Below are 12816 nucleotides of genomic sequence, written 5' to 3' on the forward strand. Positions count from 1 at the left end.
ATTCATTAAAGTTTAGAAAACACACCATATATATTAGACAGGTCCTTGTTTTTCGTTCAATAATGTGTAAATTGTTGTTGATAAATTTGTATAAAATTGAATAAACTGCAATAGCTTCAAACATCAATTAACATACTGATATCTTATTGGTTAAGTTGGTTCTTTAGAAATTCGAGAAGTTTATGCAACTTCCAAGATAGAATGCCACTTACACTTTTTAATCTTTCAAACATCCTCAAGACAAACTAAATCCGCGAAACATCAATATAATAAAAAAAGCTTTAGGTTTAGTAAAAAAATGGCACACACACAGATATATAACATGTGTGAGCATGTATATATTTTATATTTCGTATTGCAGACCTAATTATAGGTCGTCATCATTGATATGAAGGATTTGCTGAACAGTCATATAAATCTGCCTGTATCGAGAATTGTAGGAAAAAATGTAAAACACGACCGACATTAGACCTTGAGCAAACTTTTTACCTATTCATTTCAATAGTCTTGCATTGACTCATACTAATTCCGTTCATTTCGTTTGGTCTCACGTTTCCTATACTATCAGAATACCAGAATGTGTTCGTGTTACTCGAAACCCAAATGACGTAACTACGCAGATCGTTGGCGATTTGGAAATTAATTTTATATTAAAACGATATCTTATTTCTTCCAATTCAATTGCAATTATTGATGAAATATGATATGCAACACTGCATACCGAAAATATTTCAGTTGAGATAGATGACACATGCAGATTATATAAAAATATAGGCTACATATTCAAACATTGAAGACCCAATTCTTGGATAACATTGCTGCGGTAACATAACATGTTTCGAATAAGAGTATGTTGAAAATTTGGTATTTTTGGTGGACTTTTTCTTGTTTACTTGATGTTGGTAGTCACAAAACTGTCAAAAAACCTATGGTGTTCATATGAGCATTTATTTAAAATTTTGATACTGACAACTGGTAAAATAACATTATTTCGACTTCAAGTCTATTTTATTTATAAGTGCAACGCTTCAGAAGGCGAGATAGGGACTCATTGTAACATTTTTTTTAAATAATTAATATAGGTATCTTGAGATCCACTGCTTATATTTCTACGAAATAAAGGTGGATGTTTGCTGCAACTATTCCTCTACCAAATCAAGTGAAAACTAGTTGGTATTGGTATTTAGCCTTGAGGCAAGTTACATGAACTTCCCGAAATGTGTAAATAATCGACTTAATCAATAATAAACAAATTAATTTATGAGTGATTAGAAGTATTCCGAGAGGATTTATTACACATAATTGAAAACGAACGAACACGTTAAGTCGGAGTATTTTCTAAAAACAAATTTTCAAAAATCAATAATTTTTACAATTGAACCAGTTTTCGTAGGACGTTAATGGTTTAGTATATTCATTAAGACCAAGTAATCTATCGTTATACCAAGTAAATCATCTTATTTTAATTTTAACAAATGTCAAAAAAACTACTCATTTTCTCAAACTTTGATGATTTTTTAAAATTGAACTACTTATCGTAAGGCCGTAATATTTCAGTAAGTTCTATAAGACCATGATATACTCGTATATCGCCAAAAAAGTTCCATGAAAATCGGCTTAATGTTTATTTTCAACAGTTAATTACAAGAAAACGGCTCGGTAGATTTTCACCTAAAACTAATCTGTATCATTCCCAACTAATCTTTCGAACAGTTTTTGATTTTTTAAAATCGATTTGGTAGAATGAACTTAAATGTGGACGAAAAGTTTAACACTCTTTTTCAAATTACAAAGAAACGATTCGGCAGATCGTCTCACAAAACTGACAAACTATAGTGCTCATTGAGATACGTCGAATGGCTTTTAAATTTCTGAAATCAGTTCAGGCGTTTTTGAGCAATCGTCGATGAAAGGTCTAATTTTGACAAATGCCAAAAAAACGATACCAATTTTTGCAAACTGTGACGAATTTTTAAAGCTAAACGAATTGTCATAGGGCGGTAATATTTTAGTATGATCTAGAAGACTATGATATCTACCGTCAAAAAAAATCCTAAAAATCGTCGATTTTTTTTAAAAAAAACTTTATTACAAGAAAACGGCTTGGCCGATCTTTACCAAAAACTAATCATCACGATTACCAACCTATATCTTTCGAACGATTTTTGAAGATTCAAAATCGATTCAGAATTGCGGGCTAAAACGTAGACGAAAATTTTTTCACTTTTCTGCGATTTATAAAGAAACGGTTTGGACGATCGTCGCACAAACGCTAGTCCTCATCGAGATACATCGAATGGCTTTTGAATTTTTAAAAGTTAATAATTCTACCAATAATGTTCATTATTTCATAATTAATCATTTTCTACAAAAAGTGCAATGTTACAACTTACCACCGTGATTATTTTCTCGACTGTTTAATGATGGTACGGGTAGTTCTAGGAATTTGTCTTAAGGCACGATGCCATGCACCCCACTTGTTAGTTTTATATTATAAGTGGTGTAGTAAAGACTCGCTATCAGTTCTTTTGGATGTTGATCAATTTTGCATTTGTATTTAAGGGCTTCCCTTAATTTTTCAATGATTGTGAGAGTATCGGTTGAATCAACCATTGATGAATCAACCATGTCGGGATATATCTTGGCACGATCTTAATAGCTGCTTATAGTAACATTTTGACCATCATAAGTGTGACCTTGCCGTAACCAAGAATTTAACTTAATATTTCAAATATACTTCATTATAATTCACGGTTCATTTCAAATACCAATACCACATAACAATTATCAATTCTTTCCGATATATGTCATTGTAATTGATCCGACAATTATTTATTATCTGAACAGTGCCGCCGTCGCCGCCCGCCTTGCTGGCGACCAGCTCCAGCCAGAGCAGTGTCCAGCTGCAGTGGAAGATGGGAGAGACGGGCGGCGCCCCCGTTCGCGGATATCTCTTGTCGTACAAGAAGGAATTCGCAGACTGGGAAGAGATCACGATAGACAGAAGAGCCAATTCACATGTACTAGAAGGATTGCAATGCGGCACCAAGTACCAGTTTACGCTGGCAGGTAAACTAGGAGCTGAGGTCTATTTTCAGACTACACAATTCAGAGTACCATACTGAGTAATAAATTACTCTCAGGCAATTTATACTAATAAAGTCACAAAAAATGTTCAAAATTTTCGAAAAGAAATCAAAACACAAAGTAAAATCTGATTTTTCAAAAAAGTCAATTTTTTTCAAAAATTTTAAAATTTCTTAAAAAACTAATTTTTTAACTTCCCGTAGGGCAAGTTATAGTAATCGCAAAAAATCTAAAATGATTTTTTTTATATATCTTTACGTTTCAGAGGCTTTTTGAATATGGGGCAAAAAGTGCCAAAAACGGTAACTCAGTTTTTAAAAGAACGGAGCGTTCGATTTGAATAATTCAAAAAACATTTTGCTTGTATTAACAAGATAAAGAACTGATCAAATTTTCATGACGTCAAAAATGATCATTAGACATATGCACATCAAATTATCAGGTATTTTATAGAGATTTTACCAATAAGTATAAATTTTGTTCACATTCCTATGAGTTCCGTACCAATGCTTATCCGTTAGACGGCAATTGCTTTGAAAAAAAGTTCAGAATTTCCAAAATATGTCAAAACAAAGTAATTTTTTGTCAAATTTATAGTTTCTCATAAATCTAAATTGTTTGAAGTGAATTGTTCTCAACAATGTTAATCTTTTTAAAAAAAAAAAAAAAAAAACGTACGGGAAGTTTTAGCAATTTGCCTTAAGGCACGATGTTATGCACCCCACTAGTTAATATTTATATTGTATTATTTATTTCAGAGAACTATTTTTTTACAAAAGGGCGTTCGAATTGCATTATTCGTCGGTTCAAAATTGTCTCTGCACTTTTATTCAACTATGCAATATTAGTGAATTTTTATAAAAGCAACCTTGAATATTTAATTTTCTATTGTGTTCTATTATGTAATATTTGCAAACGGATATAATTTTATATTGTGCGTAGTAATAGCAACAATAAAATAATTAATTTATTTTATTTTATTGGCCTCGGCATTCGGCATTTAGCCACTTACATTATATCTGCAATATTCAAAGTATTTTTACATACTTCTTTTTAACCATGTTGCATAGATTTTATTTTGATTCTTCAAAATCTTTATTTTTATATGTGCATATTAGTTTTTATGAATAATTTTTAACTTCCCGTAGGGTAAGTTATAGTAATCGCAAAAAAATCGAAAATGAAAATTTTTATATATCTTTACGTTTCAGAGGTTTCTGAACATTTTGGCATACCTTAGAAAAAATGGATGTATGTGTGTGTGTGTGTGTGTGTGTGTGGTGTGTGTGTGTGTGTGTGTGCGTGTGTGTATGTATGTGCGGATACAAATTTTCGTCGACGATTTCGGGAACACGGATCAACCGATTTGAATAATTCAAAAAACATTCGATTCGTATTGATAAGGAGACGTGCTGATTAGTTTTTGGCGAAGGCAGGTCTAGCCGTTCCGGAGATACGGGGCAAAAAGTGCCGAAAACGGTAACTCAGTTTTTAAGAGAACGGAGCGTCCGATTTTAATAATTCAAAAAACATTTTACTTGTATTGACAAGGTAAAGAATTGATCATATTTTCATAAAGGCAGGTCTAGCGGTTTCGGAGATCTAACGAAAAAAGTAGAAAAAAATGCCATTTGGCGGTCAAAAATGATCATTAGACATATGCACATCAAATTTTCAGATATTTTATAGAGATTTTAACAACAGTATAAATTTTGTTTATTTTCCTATGGGTTCCGTATCAATGTTTACCCGTTAGACAGCGACGCCGCGCTTACGCGCTTTATATTTTGTCTCTATGCAGTTAAAGCAGCACGATTGCTTTGAAAAACAAGTTCAGATCTTCCAAAATATGTCAAAATAAAGAAAACATTTTTTTTTCAAAACAAAAAAATTTAAAAAAAAATTTTTTTTTTAAAAATTTAAAAAAAAAATTTTTTTTTTCAAAAAAAAGTAATTTTTTGTCCAATTTATAGTTTCTCAAAAATCTTATTTTTTCGAAGTAAATTTTTTTCAAAAATGTTAATCGTTTTTAAAAAAAATAATAATTTTTGGTACGGGAAGTTTCAGCAATTTGCCTTAAGGCACGATGCCCTAATTGCCTTAAGACAGAATTCCACTTACAGCTAGTTTTATTCACTGTTATGGCATTCGATCTCGGTACTTTATTAAAGCAACCCATACTCGGGTTGGTATAATATTTCTAGAGTAAAACAATTTTAATAAAACTAATTTCAATAAAAAAAAGTTCACAAAAAATGCATAACATGCACCATTGCACGTTTTATTTGTTTTCAATTACATATGGCTAAATATAAAAAAGAAAAAAAGTACAAATCACCTAGATAAGGTCAAAGTTTATTCTCCTACCTTATTCCAAAACCGTTGCGCGCCACTTCAGCCCAACATAAAAAAAATTAACATTGCGATGTGGCCTCTGTACTCCCAAGCGCATTTTACGATCGTCTCTTCGTATCATTAAAAGAAACAATTTAACGGTGACAATGAAACTTAGTTAATAATTAAACTGGTATGGGGAAATAATAAACTAGTCGTGTATGGCAATGAATTTCAAGACAATTTGCTAGGCGGATAAGGAGGTTAATGAATTAGTGATATGTACATCTGGTAATTGATTTTGTGATTGAGATTGAGAGTGAGACAAAATTGCTAGCTAGGCTGGTGCTAAAAATCAACTGAATAAAAATTAAAACTAGCTGTAAGTGGAATTCTGTCTTAAGGCAATTAAGGCATCGTGCCTTATGGCAAATTGCTAGAACTTCCCGTACCAAAAATTATTATTTTTTTAAAAACGATTAACATTTTTGAAAAAAATTTACTTCGAAAAAATTAGATATTTGAAAAACTATAAATTTGACAAAAAGTTTTTTTTTTTTTGATAACAAAATTTTTTTGGAAAGAAAAATGTTTTCTTCATTTTGACATATTTTGGAAAATTTGAACTTTTTTTAAAGCAATCGTACTGCTTGAACTGCATAGAGACGAAATGTCAAAGCGCGCGTAACGCATAAGCATTGGTACGGAACCCATAGAAATGTAAAAAAAAATATACTTATTGTTGAAATCTCTATAAAATATCTGATAATTTGATGAGCATATGTCTAATGATCATTTTTAACCGCCAAATGGCTTTTTTTTTACTTTTTTCATTAGATCTCCGAAACCGCTAGACCTGCCTTTGTGAAAATTTGATCAATTCTTGTCAATACAAGTAAAATGTTTTTTGAATTATTCAAATCGGACGCTCCGTTCTCTTAAAAACTGAGTTTTTGGCACTTTGCCTCATATCTTCGGAACGGCTAGACCTGTCAAAATCTAATCAGCACGTTTCCTTATCAATACGAATCGAATGTTTTTCGAATCATTCAAATCGCTTCATCCGTGTTCCCGAAATCGTCCGAACACACATACACACGCACACACATACACACACACATACACACGCACATACACACACACATACATTCATTTTTTTCTAACGTATGCCAAAATATTCAGAAACCTCTGACGCAAAGATATATAAAAATTTCAATTTTCGATTTTTTTGCGATTACTATAACTTACCCTACGGGAAGTTTAAAAAAATCAAAATTCTAAGGTTCTCTTATATAGTTGAAATAAATAATTTTAACATTTCAATGTTTATATGATAAAAATAAAAAATATGAGACAAGGCTTCAGATGGTTTTGTTTATTATCCTTGCATTTCTTGTGAACATTCTTTACGTTTTAGAGGTTTCTGAACATTTTGGCATACCTTAGAAAAAATGAATGTATGTGTGTGTGTGCGTTCGGATACATATTTTTGTCGACTATTTTGTGAACACGGATCAACCGATTCGAATAATTCAAAAACATTCGATTGATCATATTGATAAATAGACGTGCGGATTAGAATTTGGCAAAAGCAGGTCCAGCCAATTATGGTGACTCAGTTTTTTAGAGAACGCAGCGTCCGATTTGAATGATTCGGAAAGTTTCAGCAACTTTTACGACTAGTTTATAAATTAACTTTATAAAATTTAATACTTTAATTTTTTTCTCAATTCCATTTCAGCGTTCAATAAAATCGGAAGTGGCAACGCCAGCCCGGTGGAGGTTGCCCGTACAAAAGGCAACAAGCCGATATCGCCCAGGAAGCAGCACCTGATAAGGCCGAACACCACCTCGGCGACTCTCGAGTTGGCCGCGTGGCAAGACGGCGGATGTCCGATCATGTATTTCACGGTGAGCAATTTGCCTTTTATTTGCTTTGTGTACACAATACATGATATCAAGTTTGTTGAATCAACACGTTCACTGACATCGGGGGTAATAATAGTCACTCGACCGACGGCGGATAAGATATATCATTTCAAGAAACATGGATTGTGACGAATTATTAATGATAACATTGCTGCTACTTTATACAAACATCTCTATATCACGGTCTATCATTTCTGTATCATCAGACGATTCGACTCAGTCAGAACATTTTTTTGTCTTTTTTTATTTTTTTAATAACAATCAGAACATTAGTTATATTCTATGAGCTATTTGGTTGACAATCATAAAATATAATTATATATAGTCGTTACCTCAATGGGTATATACTATATACTAGAGATGGTTAACTCACTCCGGAGTTATAACTCCGATGCAACTCCTCCCTCGGAATGAATCCGAGTGGAGTTGTCTCGCCGGATTTGTCATATCCGACTTCCCTAAACTGGTACTAAATCTGCTACTGCATTTTTGCTTTGGGAAGGAAGCTTTTGCTTTCTCGTCTCACAGGCAGTTTTATGACCTTTTAGGTATACGGTTTTTTTTTTCATAAAATACAAAAATATTACATCAAAGATACAGAACAATGAAATTGTGTTCAAGTGTGAATAGCTCTAATTATATAATTGTGTAAAAGTAATAATATGCAAATCGAACTACCCGATATAATATTAATTCTCGAATGGAAATGGCAGAAGAAAAAATTAGAAAGCAGAAGTATTATTATTTGGTGAAAATATTTTACGATAAATGTTTTGCTTTTATTTCAAAGTTTACTACAATATTTTTATATAAAATTAATCAAAAAAATCAATTATTTTCTCTCAAACGGTTCATCAATGTCCTCCATTGATTGTATGACTCATTCTATAAGTTTCAAAGATTACTTGAATATATTATCGAAATAATGGAAAATGTGTAAGGCAGTTAACTTGTTAAATGTAGTGGGCATATGCATGAAACCCGTTGCCGAGCCGCGTGCCCTGTTGTGTTCATAAAACTAAGAATGCGCTTAGGTATCATGGTATTATAACCCGCGAGGTAATGAGTATTTTATCGCATTGTCTTCGGGGTCATAGTTCTTAAGTTAATCATTCGATATAAACTATATAAAATTTGACCATATTGAATTTTGAATGCAGCTAGCGGCATTATTTTAGGTCTCATTAAAAATTCTACTTCGATGACTTAGTTTGTTAAGTTATATTTTAACCTTATAAATATCTAAACAAAATTTATTTAAACGAAAAATTATAAAAGGATCTTGTTTGACTATTTATAACAATATAACAATGATTAAAGGCAAAGAACTCAACACACTGCGCGGCTAAAATCTCTTTTATTTAGATAGTATTTCCAAATTTCTCATAAAAGAATAAAAATCACTCTTTATAATTTTTTCCCCAATTCAATTGATTTAGTTTTTAATTTTATTTTTAGTTTCCAACGAATGAAGGCTAGAATTGAAGCCGAAACGTATGTATATAAAATAAATTTTTGAAAGAAATTATTTTACATCCATACTTTTAGAAGGCAATCATAATAAATTTTTTAACTTCCCGAAGGAGAAGTTTATGTTTTCATAAGAAAATCCAAATCGCTAATTTTATGTTTTCTCGACGTTTCAAGCCATTCTGAATCGAATGAGACCAAATTTGGAAAAAGTATGTGTATGTGTGTGTGTGTGAACAGATTTTTTTTCCGTAAATCGATGTTTTCTCAAAATTGGCTGGACCGATTTCAAAAATTTAAAAGCCATTCGATGTATCTATTCGAGAACTATTGTTTTGTGCGACGATCGGCCAAGCCGTTTCTTTACAAATCGCAGAGAAGTGAAAAAATTTTCGTCTACGTTTTAGCCCGCAATTCTGAATCGATTTTGAAAATTCAAAAACCGTTCGAAAGATATTGGTTGGGAATCGTGCTGATTAGTTTTTGGTAGAGATCGGCCGGGCCGTTTTCTTGTAATGTGTTAAAAAATTTAAAAAAAATTGTTTCGACGATTTTTATTATTATTTTTTTGACGGTAGATACCATAGTCTTCTAGATCATACTAAAACATTACGGCCCTACGACAACTCGTTTAACTTTAAAAATTCGTCAAAGTTTGCAAAAATTGGTATCGTTTTTTTGGCATTTATCAAAATTAGACTTTTCATCGACGTTTTCTCGAAAACGCCTTAACCGATTTCAGAAATTTAAAAGCCATTTGATATATCTCGATGAGGACTATCGTTTGTCAATTTTGTGCGACGATCTGCCAAGACGTTTCTTTGTAATTTCGAAAAGAGTATTAAACTTTTCGTCCACGTATAAGCTCAAACTACCGAATCGATTTTAGAAAATCAAAAACTGTTCGACAGATATGAGTTGGGAATGATACTGACTAGTTTTAGGTAAAAATCTACCGAGCTGTTTTCTTGTAATTAACTGTAGAAAAAAAAAGTAAACCGATTTTTGTGGAACTTTTTTTGGCGACATATATCATGGTCTTATAGAACTTACTGAAATATTACGACCTTACAACAAGTAGTTTAATTTTAAAAATTCATCAAAGTTTGAAAAAATGAGTAGTTCTTTTGACATTTATTAAAATAAAAATTAGACGATTTACTTGGTTTAACGATAGAATACTTGGTCTTAATGAACATAATAAACAATTAAAGTCCTACAAATGGCTCAATTATAAAAATTATTGATTTTTGAAAATTTGCTTTTAGAAAATACTCCGAGTCAAAGTGTTTGTCCGTTTTCAATTATGTGTAATAAATCCACTCGGAATACTTTTAATGACTCATAAATTAATTTATATTTTATTGATTAAGTCGATTATTTACACATATCGGGAAGTTCATGTAACTTGCCTCAAGGCAAAATATCAAACCAACTAGCTTCAAATAGTGATGATGACTTCTAATCGTATCAAATATTATTTATAGAACTCTGCACATCAGATGCAATGTTTTCCTTAATTATGATGGCACATATACAATATTCTAAATAAATCTTCTTCCTCTCCTCAGGTGCAATATAAGCGTCATTCGCACAGCAGCGACTGGATATTAGTATCGAATAATATATCGCCTCAGGCTCACTTCCCGATCGTGGACCTGGCGCACTCGACGGGTTACGACCTCAGGGTCACGGCCCACAACAACGCGGGCGCCACGCAGGCCGAATACTTCTTCGAGACTCTGCAACCGGATAAATGTAATAATTATATTTATATTATATAACTCACCCTAGAACATTTATCTAGACTTCAGAGGAAGGACAAGACATTATTTAGATTTTTTTTATGGAATGTGCATCTCTTTTATAAGTGTATTACCATCTGAGATACAAGGACGTTGTGCAGGCCTAAAATCTATTTTTGGGAATTTGAATGATAAATGAACAACTAAATACACTTACCTGTAAAATGAGCCTGGTGATATTTCAAGTTAAACCCCTACCCTTCCCCACCCAACATCGCGTATACCTAGAAAAAACGTAAAATTTTTGATTTTTTTTTTCTGAAAAATACTAGATTTTTTAAAATTCAGACAGAAAATAAATACACGTGATATATTGCTAATATTTCGAGATTTATTGTCTTATTAAGCTTAGGGGGCGTCCATTATTTACGTGATCGATTTTTTAACAATCTTTGGACCCCCCCCTCCCCCTCGGTGATACTTGGTAATATTCAAAATTAAATTTAAAAAATCTCTTTACATGTACACACACATATACACACACATACTTTTTCCAAAATTGGTCTCATTCGATTCAGAATGGCTTGAAACGTCGATAAAACATAAAATTGGCGAATCGGATTTTTTGATGAAAATATAAACTTTTCCTTCAGGAAGTTGATTATAAATATTATTTATACTTTCGTTAAAAACAAAAAACGACAAATATACTCTGATTTCAGTTTCCATTTTTGTCTCTCAAAATATTCCTATATAATATTATCAAACATAAAAATATTTTACATATAATATTCCTCAAAAATTCACTTTCCGTTTCTATAATTTACATAATCTACATCATTTGTAAAGATTTACTCTTTGACCGACTGACGATAATTAACACTTATTAAATATGTAAGAATAATTAGCACTTTTGCTAATTTTGTAATTGAAAAAAATTAGATCATTGTGTAAAGCATACAAAAGACCACTTTTTTGCAGACGGAATTATTTTTAATTCTATTGTGTGCGAACAAAATTTTAAAAAAAATGTCTGCCGTTTATAAATAGAATTATGAATTTCGTGAAGTATTGCATCAAGAATTTTACCCAACAGAATATGAAACGATATGAGAATTTTGAAGTTTATAGAAGAGTACACGTTAATTTTTGTGATAAAAAAAATCTTGGATATTTACTATTAAATATTAAAATTATGACTATGTTTTTTTTTATTTTCAGTGCATTCGGATGCCGATGGGATTTCGCCAGACACGTCTCAAGATGAAAGAAACATTTATCTAGACGCAAGTGTCCTTGCTCCTACGATAGTCTCAATAATCATTGTTTTACTTGCAATGATTGGTGTGGCTATTTGCTTAAAATTCAGTAAGTCTATAAAAAAATATAGAATTTTTTACTTATTCTGATTATAAGACTTAATCCAAAAAACATGAGTTGTTTTCGTTGTCCTTTTCATCATGTGAAGGAAAAAGCAGCGTTTTTACATTATTTTACCTATTAAGGGGGTATTCTGGCTTAGAGTTTGTAAAAAAGCAATTTAATTCAAGAATTTTTTTGATATATTCTAAGTTTAAACTATTTGAAAATATGTGTACAAGAGGTTTTATCAAAAGTTTAAATTATTTTTGTAAATGTAGCTCTTTGACCACGACAATCCTTCTCTATTTCTTTTCTCCGCAAAACTTTAACTCTTTGCAGTCCGTTGTCGCTTTATTTGCGCCACTTTACTATTGAAATATTGGATTCATGGAGTGCAAAGGGGGTTTAAATACGGGTTTTTCGAAACTGTCTTTTTCGATATGATACCCACGATTCCTCAACATTTACTAGACTTATTTACTTGATATTTTTACCGAGTCTCTGTTATAGACCGATTTTACTATTTAAAAAAATTGAAAATATCAAAAAAGTTGTGAAAAAAATTTTTGTTTTTCAGCAACTTTCAATATTTTTCGAAGATGCAACTATTTCAGAACACTTTCGATTATTGCTTTTCGACAACGTTCAGTTCCATTCATTGGTTTCAACTGTTTATTACTGTTTAGACACCGAAAGATCAATAGTGAATCATCGTTCTTCGATTTCTTATGCGAAGTTCAACAAGAGTTTGAAATGATATTAAGCATTTATGTATTGAGTATTGCATGTATTCTGTTCATCCCGAATAAACTTGTTCTGATGACTAATCGCCGATATTTGTGCTGACCTTTACCGATCTCTTAAGTATGTAAAAACAATCATAAGGTTG

General features: G+C 31.6%; 1 pseudogene; it reads left to right on the top strand.

The window, feature by feature from the left end:
* LOC113376357 overlaps positions 1–12816 on the top strand; it is a 222190-nt pseudogene that overhangs the window by 137060 nt on the left and 72314 nt on the right.

This window comes from Ctenocephalides felis, unplaced genomic scaffold, assembly GCF_003426905.1.
Source record: "Ctenocephalides felis isolate EL2017-DRISC unplaced genomic scaffold, ASM342690v1 CF-g0.4_SCAFFOLD_01886, whole genome shotgun sequence".
In the NCBI taxonomy this organism is placed as follows: domain Eukaryota; kingdom Metazoa; phylum Arthropoda; class Insecta; order Siphonaptera; family Pulicidae; genus Ctenocephalides; species Ctenocephalides felis.